Raw genomic sequence first — 13,163 nt, forward strand, 5'->3', positions numbered from 1 at the left:
TAGGAGTAATATTCGTCATAGTCATAATAATAGTATCCTCTAATGGTAATTTTATAATGAGTGCTTTTTCCTCATAACACTAATGCATATTAATGAACAAATACTAATCAAAATTAATAAGTTACAGTAAACAACCCTAGTAATGAGATAAATTTTTCTCTTGTAATCTTCGAGATTCTAACTCCTGTTTCTCTGATCCAACCATCGATAGAACTCATCCCATACCTCAAAATGTTCAGTGTCTCCCTTTTCTTTAATTTAAAATCTTAGTTTATTCATTTCTGCACAGTCTAAAAATTTTGTTATTATCTTCTGTGGGGGTCTCCTCGCCCTTCTAATACGAACACAATTCTGGCCGCTGTTAACACATGTATTATTAAGTATGCATTTCTTTTACTGTATTTGTCTGGTATGATGCCCAACAGAAATATTTCCGGTTTTAAATCTAATGTTCCTTTATTATTTTTTCTAGCCAGGCGTGTATTTTACTCCAATATTTTTTTATTTTATTTTTTTTGCTTTTAAACATGTCCACCACATGCCCGGGATTTGGTTGCACTTTCAGCACTTTGCAGACATATTAAACATTCTGGTTAATCTTGCTGGTAGGAAGTGCCATCTATAAAACATTTTGTACAAATTTTTGGTGTCAATATCCAGGGACTTAAAGGAGGCTTTCAATGTGTTTTTGTATCACTTCCTTTGTCCCTGTGTGATTGCTTTCCTTGAGGCAGCTCACCATAGAGGACTTATTTAGGGATGTGATGGTCTGGCATTCTTGCAACATGGCCTGCACAGCATGTCTGGGCTTTCATCAGTACGGTGTGAACTGATGGGCAGGCCTGCTCTGGAGAGGACTTCTTCGTATGGCACCTTGTCCTGCCATCGGATCCTCAGAATTCTATGGAGGCAGGTTGTGTGGAAGTGGTTCAATTGCCTAGAGTGCCTTCTATATACAGTCCCAAGTCTCACTGGCATACATCAGAGTAATTAGTACTTCTACTCTGTAGCAAGGCTTATTCCATGGCAGTCTGACATGTTGGTCAGTAGTCTGCCAAATGCAGAACTTGCCTTGCCTATTCTGCAGTTCACCTCAATGTCAATTGTCATTGCAAAGGAGAGGGTGCTGTCAAGGTATGTGAATTGATCCACTGCTTGCAACTTTTGTCCCTTCACTGTGATGGTGGAATTGCTTTTGAATTGCAGAAACTGGAAACCATGCATCTGAAGGGTGGCCAGTTTGAAGAAGGTTGTAATATAGGTTGTTTAGGTTTAGAATAAAGCATGCAGGAATCTAGCCATGATTATTTGAAAACTATGGTTCATAAGTTAGCATGTACAAACTCTGCTAAGTAAGCCTTACTGTATAAATGATGGTAAAACCAAGTCATGCCAGATGTTGCACCATCCCAAACTTACTGATCGTCTTAAAACTTTGATTGTGTGTCAGATGAAAATACTTATTTTTTTTTCACTTTAATGTCACACGAGCATGGCTGTGAATCAGTTCTTCACACACGTATCATAATATTCAGTAACTTGCTTCTTGGCAGAAGAACTCACAAATATGATATGTCAAGATTAGTCTCTGTAGTACAGACAAGAATATAATTTGTCAACAAATGTAACAAATTCTCTTGACAGCTTTGGGAGAATATAGCTCAAGATTGAAATGAGGGGTCCTTGATTGTTTTCTTGCAGATGTTTCATTACCTAAACTAGGTAACATCATTAGTTCTGGTAATGAAATGTCTGCCAGAAAATAACTAAGCTCAGAAAACACCAAGGACCCCTACTATCTTATTCTATGTTGATAGAATAGTTCTCAAGCATGGGAATTGATGTTTTCTACCTTACCTTCCTGTTTTATCTTTTTGACTGGTGGACATTTGCTTTTTTCCTATTTCCTTCCAATCAAGAATAGCTAGGCGATTTTCATTTCCTCACTGGCAGGAACTAATTAGTTTCCTTCCCTTTCTACTTTTCTTTCTGACATTGGAGAGAAGGAGGGCATTCCTCCTCTTCCTCCTCCTCCTCTTTCATTCTTCCATTCCAAAATGCCCTGTCTATGAGTGGGAAAATCTCTTTTATTAGCTATATAGATTATTCCCAAAATAAATCTCCCTTGTCTCCTGAATCAGAACTTGGCAGGAACCAAAATTGCAGAGCTTGGATTGTGTCAGAAGCTTCTGTGATCTGAAAAGAGCTGCCTGAGAAATGATGTAGGTAGTGAGATGTTTGCATCTGTATCAACATAACTTCTATTACTGAACCTTCACTGGGAGCTGTCCGAGGTTCTGCCTTGCTTGACCTTATCTGTACATGGATATCTTCCGTGGCCTAATTTCCACAGGTTGTTCACCACTGATCTGATTACAGTTTTTATCTTTCTTTGCAAAAACAAGAGTACTGTAGCAGTGTTACACGTGAAGATGTTCTTTGATTGAAATTGAAAGAAATGTTATATTTGAACTTCCCTGAGACTGGTGATTGGGGCTGCTGGCTACAAGGGAGGAGTCAGAGAGACAAAGAAGATTAGGTAGGGGCTCTTTGACTCCATTTTATTTGAACTTCCTTGAGGGTGGTGATTGGACCTGTTTTCTACAAGGGAAGAGTCAGAGAGAAAAAGGTAGGGAAGAGTCAGAGAAAAAGGTAGGGGCCCTTTAACTCCATTTCATATGAACTTTCCTGAGGCTGGTGATTGGAGCTGCTGGCTACAGGGGGGGGGGGGAGTCAGAGAGACAAAGAGCACTAGGTAGTGGCCCTTTAACTCCATTTCATTTGAACTTCTCTGAGGCTGGTGATTGGAGCTGCTGGCTACAATTGGGGGGGGGAGTCAGAGAGACAAAGGGGATTTGATAGTGGCCCTTTAACTCCATTTCATTTGAACTTCCCCGAGGCTGGTGATTGGAGCTGTTTTCTACAAGGGGGAGTCAGAGAGACAAAGAGGACTAGGTAGTAGCCCGTGTGTCTAACGGCGTGCGAATCATATATCTATAAACCAAAATAGCAATAATACATTCTGGATTAGTGCACTTTAGATTGTGATTTTATTTTATTTCAAAATGACCAGCTTAGTTCAATGTAATAGCTGTTTTGCACCTGTCTTTCACAGTACTCTTTTCAAATTTGGATACTGTCCCCTTTGTAAACAAATTACTAGTCCACATAGACAGATTACCTATCTAGAATCTCTAATCTGTGCTCCCCAAGCAGAAATTAGGTGCCCAATTCGGCCATTCCACACTATGGAGATGCCACTCAATCAGCCCTCTCTACCGCAAAGATCCTGCAGGAGAAGAGCAGTCTGGACAACCGTGGGATCTGGCAGGGCGAGAGCTCTGAACCATAAACACAAAGCTTTTGCTATGACCCAGCATAACAGATATAGCACCCTTGCTGACATTAATGGGGACACTAAAGAGACAGGTCAAGGTAGTTGTGATAAAGATGACTCAAATAAGCTGGGGATCGTGGTTCAAAATGAAGAACTTTCTTTAGAAAGGCAAAATGGGAACCCAGGTATCACACATCAGTTGCACAAGAAGATCAAGATATGTAAAAAGGGAAGTCACCTTCTCATTGGTGATTCAGTCGTAAGGGATGTAAATTTAGGAAAGGATATGGAGTTTTTAAAAAAGGTCAGGTGTCTGCCAGTTGCTATTGCCAGCAGAGACAAGTGGCGTATTATTAAAATATTCAAGAATGCAAGTAAGGACTGTGATGTTGAAGCTATTATACATCTTGGCACAAATGATCTGTCCCAAAAAGATGTACTTTCTGTGAAGAATGATTTCCAGAGCTTGGGGTATGAACTTAGTAGTGTAGGTTGTAGGCTTATCTTTTCAGAGGTTTTACCAGTATATAAGGAACAAAAAGGGAAGGGCCAGTGTGTAGCAGAGTTTAATGTGTGGCTAAAGGAGTGATGTAAAAGGAAAGGCTTTGGTTTTATTAGTCATGGTGCCTGCAGCTGGTCCAATGAAAAACTGTACAAAAGAGATGATTTGCATCCATCCGAGAAAGGGACTGAGTTACTTGGCATTAAATTCACAGATTTTCTGCATAAACATTTAAACTGAACAGAGGGGACAGAGAATTAATTGATACAGAACATTTCTGTCCTCAGCAATCTAAAACTCATAGGGTTATCAGTGCATGTAACGTAGATGTTTGTGCGGGTAAGATTATCACTCCTGCTGTCAAGCAAAACCAAGCATTTAATAGTGAGTGCCGTATCATTTGCATGAATCATACAAGTGGCAAGAAAATAGAGGCAGTCAGGCATAACACAGGTTATGTAGACAGTAAATAGAGGGTCAATCAAAATGGACTCAAATGTCTATACACCAATGCACAGAGTATGAGGAATAAACAGGGTGAATTAGAAATAAGTAAATGAGGGCAGATACGATATTGTTGCCATCACAGAAACTTGGTGGGATGAAATCCACAAATGGAACATACAGCTAGAAGAATTTAAATTATTTAAAAGAAATAGACCAAATAAAAGAGGAATTGGAGTTGCACTATATAAGAAATAATTACATCTCTACAGAAATAGAGCACAACAATGATGAGAACTATCTTGAATGCATTTGGGTCAATATTAAAGCTTGGGGGAGAAACAACATTGCCATAGGCCTATACTACAGGCCAACCAAGCAAAGGAAGTAGATGAACTTTTTGCTAGTCAGCTAACTTAAGGTATGTAGGAAGCACACCACAATAGTAATGGGGGATTTTAACTACCCTGACATCAACTGGGAAACAAACTCTGCACCAAGTGAAAGATCCAACAGGTTCCTAACGAACCTAGCAGACAACTTTGTTTCCCAAACAATAGAGAAGAGAACAAGGGGATTGGTCATATTAGATTTAATTGCCACTAACAGAGAGGAAATGATATAAGGTGTTGAAGCCATAGGAACCCTGGGGACAAGTGACCATGCAATATTGGAATTTAACATTATGCAAACACAAGTAGTAGAACAAAGTCAAACTAGAGTCTTGGATTTTAAGAGAGCTAATTTCAATAAACAGAGAGAGCTTGGGAAAAATTCCATGGATGAGTATCCTCAAGGGGAAAACAACTCAAGAAGCTTGGGAAATTTTGAAAAATGAGATTACAAAAGCTCAGTTTAGCACAATACCAATGAAGAAGAAAAATAACAGCTCCCAAAAGAAACCAGCATGGCTGCATAAAGAACTCTCTGACAAATTGAAAGAAAAAAAAAGTTAAGTATAAAAAGTGGAAATGGGGGGACATAACTAAGGCAGAATATCAGCAAATAGCCTGAACCTGTAAAGATGAAGTAAGGAAAGCTAAGGCTCACAATGAAGAAAGGCTTTCCACAAAAGTAAAAAATAACAAAAAGAACTTCTTCCGACAAGTTAAAAACAAGAAAAAGGTTAAGGAAACAATTGGTCCATTGCTGGGAGAAAGTGGCAAGAAGGTAACGTGCAACAGGGAGAAAGCAGAAGTATTTAACTCATTTTTTGCATCTGTCTTTACACAAAGGGATAAAACAGTCCAATTTATCAAAAACAGCACCACAAAAATCAAATTAGGAACACAAATTGAAATAGGGAAGAAAATGGTAAGTGAGCACCTGTCTACCCTAAATGAGTTCAAATCACCAGGACCGGACTGATTACACTCCAGGGTTTTGAAGGAACTGGCAGATGAGATTCAGAACCATTGAACTGAATATATTTCAGAGATCCTGGAGCACTGGGGAACTGCCAGAGGACTGATGTGGTTCCCATCTTCAAAAAAGGGAAAAAAATAGATTCAGGAAACTACAGACCTATCATCCTGACCTCAATACCAAGAAAGATTCTGGAAAAGATAAGCAACAAATTAGCGAACACCTAAAAGTAAACAAAGTAATAGCCAAAAGCCAACATGGGTTTGTCAAAAACAGATCATGCCAGACTAATCTTATTGCATTCTTTTGACAATGTGACAAAATTTGTGGGCCAGAGGAATGCCGTCGATATAGTTTATTTGGATTTCAGTAAGGCTTTTGATAAGGTAGACCATAACCTACTACTAGATAAAGTAGAAGAATGTGGGTTGGACAGCATCACCACCAGATGGATTCGTAACTGGACCAACCGCACTCAACATATATTCCTCAATGGAACTTCATCTACATGGAGGGAAGTATGTAGTGGAGTACCCCAAGGCTCTGTTTTAGGCCCAGTACTATTCAACATCTTCATCAATGATTTGGATGATGACACCAAGCTGGCAGGAATAGCCAACACTCCAGAAGACAGGCTTAAGATACAGAAGAATCTTGACAAACTTGAACATTGGGTACTACCTAATAAAATGAAATTCAGTTGTGAAAAGAGTAAGGTTCTACATTTAGGCAAGAAAAACAAAATGTACAGGTACAGTATAGGTCAGTGATGGCGAACCTATGGCACGCGTGTCACAGGTGGCACGCGGAGCCATTTGTCAGGGCACGCGAGACGCTGCCCTGTCAGCTGACCAGCACACGTGTGCGCTGGCCAGCTAAATTCATCCTTTTTTAGAGCCATTTTTCACCCACCCCAGGCCCCAGAGCCTTTATAGGAGCCTGGGGAGGGCAAAAAGAGCCTCCCCCCCGGAAGCCCTCCGGAGGCTTCATGGCTTCCCTGAAGCTTTTGGAGAGCAAAAAACAGGCCCTAAGGACAACCTGGAAGTTCGGGAACGGACTTCCGGTTTGCTCGGAGGGTCGTTTTGACTGCTCCGGAGGCTTCAGGGAAGCGTCCTGAAGGTCCTTGAAGCCTCTGGAGGGCTTCTGGGGGGGGGAGGCTGTTTTCGCCCTCCCCAGGCTCCTATAAAGCCTCTGGAGCCTGGGAAGGGCAAAAAAGCATGCAAAAAAAATGGGGGAAGTCGCACCTGTAGTGCACGCATGCGCACTGGGGGGGTCATACATTGCATTATGGGTGCAGCACGCCTGCACACTACCCTTCCTGCGCTACCCCCATTTATGGCACCCGAGTCAAAAAAGGTTCGCCATCGCTGGTATAGGTGGTACCTTGCTCAATAGTAGTAACTCTGAGAGGGATCTTTGAGTCCTAGTGGACAACTATTTAAATATGAGCCAGCAGTGTGCAGCAGCTGCCAAAAAAGCCAACACAGTTCTAGGCTGCATCAACAGAAGGATAGAATCAAGATCACGTGAAGTGTTAATACCACTTTATAATGCCTTGGTAAGGCCACACTTGGAATACTGCATTCAGTTTTAGTCGCCACGATGTAGAAAAGATGTGGAGACTCTAGAAACAGTACAGAGAAGAGCAACAAAGATGATTAGGGGACTGGAGATTGAAACATATGAAGAACGGTTGCAGGAACTGGGTATGTCTAGTTTAATGAAAAGAAGGACTAGGGGAGACATGATAGCAGTGTTCCAATATCTCAGGGGTTGCCACAAAGAAGACAGAGTCAAACTATTCTCCATGGCACCTAAGGGTAGAACAAGAAGCAATGGGTGGAAACTAATCAAGGAGAGAAGCAACTTAGAATTGGGGAGAAATTTCCTGACAGAACAATTAATCAGTGGAACAGCTTGCCTCCAGTAGTTGTGAATGCCCCAACACTGCAAGTCTTTTAGAAGATGTTGGATAGCCATTTGTCTGAAACGGTATAGGATTTCCTGCCTAGGGAGGGAGTTGGACTAGAACACCTCAAAGGTCCCTTCCAACTCTGCTATTGTATTGTATTGTATTATAGTTATATCATAGAACTATATTATAGTTCAATGCAGCATAGTAATACAATGTTCGCTTTCTTGGAAATTATTTAATTTTAAATTCTCTCTCTCTCTCTCTCTCTCTCTCTCTCTCTCTCTCTCTCTCTCTCTCTCTCTGTCTCTCTCTCTCCCTGTCTCTCTCTTTCTCTTTCTCTCTCTCTTTTTCACACACACAATACGCAAGCACACTCTCACACATGATTTCAACCAGGCTATTAAGTTATTTTTCAGATACTATCCAATGATTAGTTCTCTTCTATTGCAACATCCTGCAGGTATTAACATTGTAATGTATACATAGTGGGGCTATTACATTTGTGCTAAACTGTGAATGTTTAACAGAATATTGGGTTTGCAGCTATATTGGGTCATTCTTTTACAGATAATGAAGTGGGGATAGGTAACAAATCTTTTGTAGTGGTAGTGGTGAGGGTTATTTTGTACAGTTGTTGGAGAATTCACTGAATTTAGATCTCTTCTGCCACAGAGAGCACAATGCCTTTTGAATGGGCTCTTGAACAAATAACTGTCTTAGCACAAGATTATGACACTTAGGACAGCATGTACACTTAGATAATACACATTTTCAAGCAACCTACCCCACAATTGCTTGGGTCATTTTAGTGAATTTTAGAAGGGATAAACTGCCAAATATCATTGATCCCCAAATAGCTAGCATTCAGTTAGGAGATCAAAACTATGTGCTTTGTTCTTAATGCCAATATGTTTCTTATTGTGTGGCACATAGTTCTTATTAGAGGCAAAGGCTAAAGTGAATGAATAATGTAAGACTTAAAGGGTTATCTACTAGGGGCATTTCTTGTGTTTTTTCTGAAGTGATGTATTCACCCATATGATGCATGCATATATAAAGTTACAAAATGTACCCTTTAAACCAGGATTGTCAAATTGGTTTTCTTCGAGGACTGCATCAGCATTTTAGTTCTCCTCTGTGGGCTGGGTGGTAGCAGGGAGCATGATGGATGCCTCCTGCAGCACTCTGCTGGCCGAAAACAGTCCGCGAGACCTGTTTGGGAACTCTTTCTTAGTCGTTTTCAAACTGTTTTTTGGGTTATTTTCGAACTGTTTTGGGCTCATTTTTTGGCCCAGTTTTGGCCACAGAGTGCTGCAGGAGGCCATGGAGGGTAAAAACGAGGCCTGGGGGGAGCACACTGCCTGTTTTAGCCGCTAGAAGCACCACAAGCAATCCCTTCATATTTCCAGGCCTGCCCTGCGAGTCAGTTTAAGCACCATGTCCTTGAGTTTGATACCCATGCTCTAAACTGACTTGAGTATTATTTCAATAGAAGAGATCATATTTGCAGAAGGACAATGCATGCGTTTATTTTAGTAAAAGAGAATTTGAAGTGGCAAAATACTATCTTTTGTTAATATTTATTAATGATAGTGAAATGTTACTCTTTTTGAACTTTCATTTTTGAATCAGAATTAATAATTTGAAGACAGAAAGATGCTTCGGTGTAGGTGGGGTTAAAGTGCTACTGTCCAATTTTAGCAAAATATGTGTTTGGTTCAAAGAGTATCAGATGAGGACTGTGTATTCTTTCTTTAAAAGCTCCTTCTTAGCTTTTTGAATATAAAGTGCTGTGCAGCTAATGCCATGTACCACATAACTCTAAAAATAATTAGATTCAAGTTCTTGAAAGCATTTCGTACTCTTAACCTATTAAGATGTCCTGCCATTATATTCATGCATTCATGGAAAAGTTTAAAAGTTTCCAATACTTTTGACAAAGAAAATAACTATAAATCTAAAGAACTATAAATAAGAAACACTTGGTTTCATTTAGAAAATAAATGAAGTTTTCCCAAATAATTGTCTAGTTTTTAACATGGAACCCAAAATCTGTATTTTACATCTTCTTTTAAAGAACAGGATGATTAGGAGAACCAGCAAATAGTGAAATTTTAAAAGAAGATTTTATTCTGAGTGACTGATAATTTAATGTAAAAAATAAAGTAAGTTTTAGAAAGTACCTCTGCAATAAAAGTTTACTTTACAGTTATTATAAATCTGTATTGTAAAAGTATCCTGAATATTAATTAAAATGTAGTTTCTTCTCCATTAGTCACTTCATTACATATATTGGCATGACTTGTTTTGTTGAACATTGCTATTAGCCAGCTAATTGACACTGAATTTACATTTTATGTTTGCCACTTTTATGTATTTTGTCATGATTGAGGTCATTGGAAGAGAGATCCATAGAGGAAAATTTAATAGCAGGAATAGACAACTTTTTTGGCTCAGTATGTTTTATTTTACAGTTCCCATAATCCCTTGCTATTGATCATACTAGTTGAGGCTTATGGGATGAACTAAAACAAGCCCAGGATACATTTCCTGGATATCCTAGAACATTTTATTTTTAACAGTGAAAAATATCTTTACAATAACTCCCAATAGCTAAGCCATATGCCTTCTCTGCCAGTGTAGTGGAAAATCTCCTAAAATCTGGCTTTGGTCCGAGTCTGAGATTTGTTGTATTAATGCATCATCACATTTTGGGGAGCCTGTTTTATTTTATTTCTGTTGTTTATAAGATCATTTTAGTTAAGGCTATCTGCTTGATTTGATGTTTTATCTGCTTTATGGATTTTTCCACTTTTGCATACCACCCTGAGTTCGCTGGAGTTAGATAAATTCAAATAAACAAATAATGATTTCATTGTTTTTTATTTATGTAAAATGTGGGCTTAAACTTGATTTACCTTGTAGAGACAAAGTTTCTAAAATTGATTTTGGAGTTAACATAATGCCGATCATTTCATGTAAACATATTAAGTAAAAGAATAGGTGTAATTTTTTTAAGTCTCATTAAAATTTTGAAAAAAGAAAGTAAAAGATTTGACTACATTTTATTTATTTACTGGCAATTTTCATTTAAACTGTTATATTTAATATACATTGAACATATTCACTAAAATAGAAATAATAGATTATGAATTAAATCAGTGTTATCTTCCTGCAGTTGGAAGAGAGGTCACACTGTGCTTTAATACTTAATTTTTATAGAGAATTGCTTGACAATTTCCCTTTTATACATCAGAGGTGGGATGGTACCAGTTTGCACCAGTTTGGGTGAACTGGTAGTGGAAATTGCAACTGGGTCGCCAAACTAGTAGGGATGGCAGACTCACCATGCCCTGAACTGGTTCCCTGGTCACCGTGACATGGTGACATTTGACATTCCTAATGTTCTGTGCATGTGCATAAACCTATTTACAGGCAACTGTGCATGTGCATGGAGCATTAATAGTTTAGATACATGGAAATGTTGAACTTCTTAGACCTCAATATCCTGACTTTGCAAAAAATCACCCTACTCTAACTACCTATACAGGTAATCCTCGAGTTATGAATGTAATGGAGCCATCCTATACCCATTCATAAGCTGAAGATTTGTGGGAGTGAATCTTGTACCTAGAATGAGATCATTCCCTCTTATTGCCCATGCATTCGCTAATCGAATGCAAGGCTTGTTAAGTACACATGCAAATCACATGGGATTAAGTGCAAATTGCATGCGCACCGAACTGGCAGAAACCCACCCCTGTTACACATATATATCTATCAGGTATGGATCTATATGAGCTATCGGTCCTTATGGATGTTTGTGTCTGTTATGTGCTGTAGATCAGAAGACAAAAGAGAGATGCATGTAGGAACTGCAATAACACTGGATTTTGTTATTCAAATTTTAAAATAATAATTTGGAGTTGGAACATAATAGACAGGAGTCAGGTGATACTGAAATGCACTTTGCTAAAACCTTACGTAAATTGCATAACAGCATATTTTTTTGATGGAATGCCAAAGTACATCACTGCTGGTCTCCTATCTACTGGCCAAAGTCAATTTTTATCCTTAAATTAGCCTGGATATACAATCAAATTCATTCCATTCCTGCTTTGAACAAAATGATTGTTGTCAAGTTAGTTTTGATGGCTCTTCTGGGAACTTGTTTTGTTTGCTTTCATTTTGTTTTCGCTCTTTAATGAACAATTTCTTATAAACGTTAAAGGTGTGCCAGAGTGAAGCTTGATTTCTGACTACATTTTGGATGATGATGATGATGATGATGATAGTAATAATAATAATACCCAAAGAGCTGCCTAGATACATGGAAATTTTGAATTTATTAGACTTCAATATCTTGACTTTGCAAAAAATCCCCCTACATGGAATTGCCTATACAGGAAGTCCTCGAATAACAAATGTAATGGAGCCTGCCCATTCATTCGTAACCGGAAGATTCATGAATCTCATACCTTGAATGTGATCACTTCCTCCTTTCATCCACACATTCACTAATTGAATGCAAGGCTTATTAAGTGCACATGAGGTATTTCAGGGTGGGGAAGGCCATCAGGGACCTACTAATGGAACAGGCCACCAGCCTAAGACCACCCAAGGCCTCCCTAACACAATGAAATACCTCATGCTACCCAAATTGCTTTCCCTCCAACCTGCCGTGCCGTGTTACTTACCTTGCGAAGATCTAGCAAGCAGTGTTCTCTCCAGCCTCATGCGCCTCTCTGCAGTTCCATTCAGGCCTCTCTAATCTTCCCCCAGCAGGCCAAAATGGAGCCTCCGGGATTTGGCACTTGGAGGCTCTGCTCAACGCTCAGTGGGCCTCCCCCAGCCCGTTGCCAGCCTCTGGGAGGTTAGAACTGGTTAGGACTTGAGCTGTTAAGTTTTTACCAGCCCTAGACTATGAATCGAATTGAAGTTTAACAACAACAATAATGCTAGTAGATTAAACCTGTATGCCAATAACTCTGGGCAATTTTCAATAATCAAAAAAAATACAACAAATCAGTAAAACTTAAAATAAAAAAATTAAAAGATAGCAAATATGATGAAGTAAGGGATATGCCCATTTTAAAGCAGCAACAGGAAAATGCTTTTTCATCACCATATTTGAGATTATTTATTTATTTTGCTTCCCATTCCAATCTATAAGCCTGGAGTTTTGTGATACCTACGTATTTAATTATTTAACTGTTTTATGTATGTATTTTATAATGCATTTTAGTGACTGTACACCGCCTCGAGTCCCTTTTGGGAGAAGGGGCGGTCTATAAATACGAATAATAAATAAATAAATGATCTTTGTCCAAGTGCTAAACAAGCCTGACTCATCTTAGCTTTTTGCACCTACTGTAGCTTTCAACATCATGAAGCAAATAGAGTTTCAGCAGAAATAATTCATATTGTAAGGCTCTTGTCACTTATGTTTCTGTATCCATTGCATATACCACAGATTTACTATAGTTATTAGGTTATAAAAATGAAATCCAGCAGTATGATTGACTTTGCTATATGGGCAAAATCTTCCTATTTTGCTACAGACTTAAGATTTGTTACATTGTTTTGTAGAATATTTGGAG

General features: G+C 38.8%; 1 protein-coding gene across 2 annotated transcripts in view; it reads left to right on the forward strand.

Annotated features, from left to right (window-relative positions):
* SLC25A13 (solute carrier family 25 member 13) overlaps positions 1-13,163 on the forward strand; it is a 135,876-nt gene that overhangs the window by 21,457 nt on the left and 101,256 nt on the right. The window lies entirely within an intron of this gene.

This window comes from Natrix helvetica (assembly GCF_964273705.1).
Source record: "Natrix helvetica genome assembly, chromosome: Z".
Classification (NCBI taxonomy): domain Eukaryota; kingdom Metazoa; phylum Chordata; class Lepidosauria; order Squamata; family Natricidae; genus Natrix; species Natrix helvetica.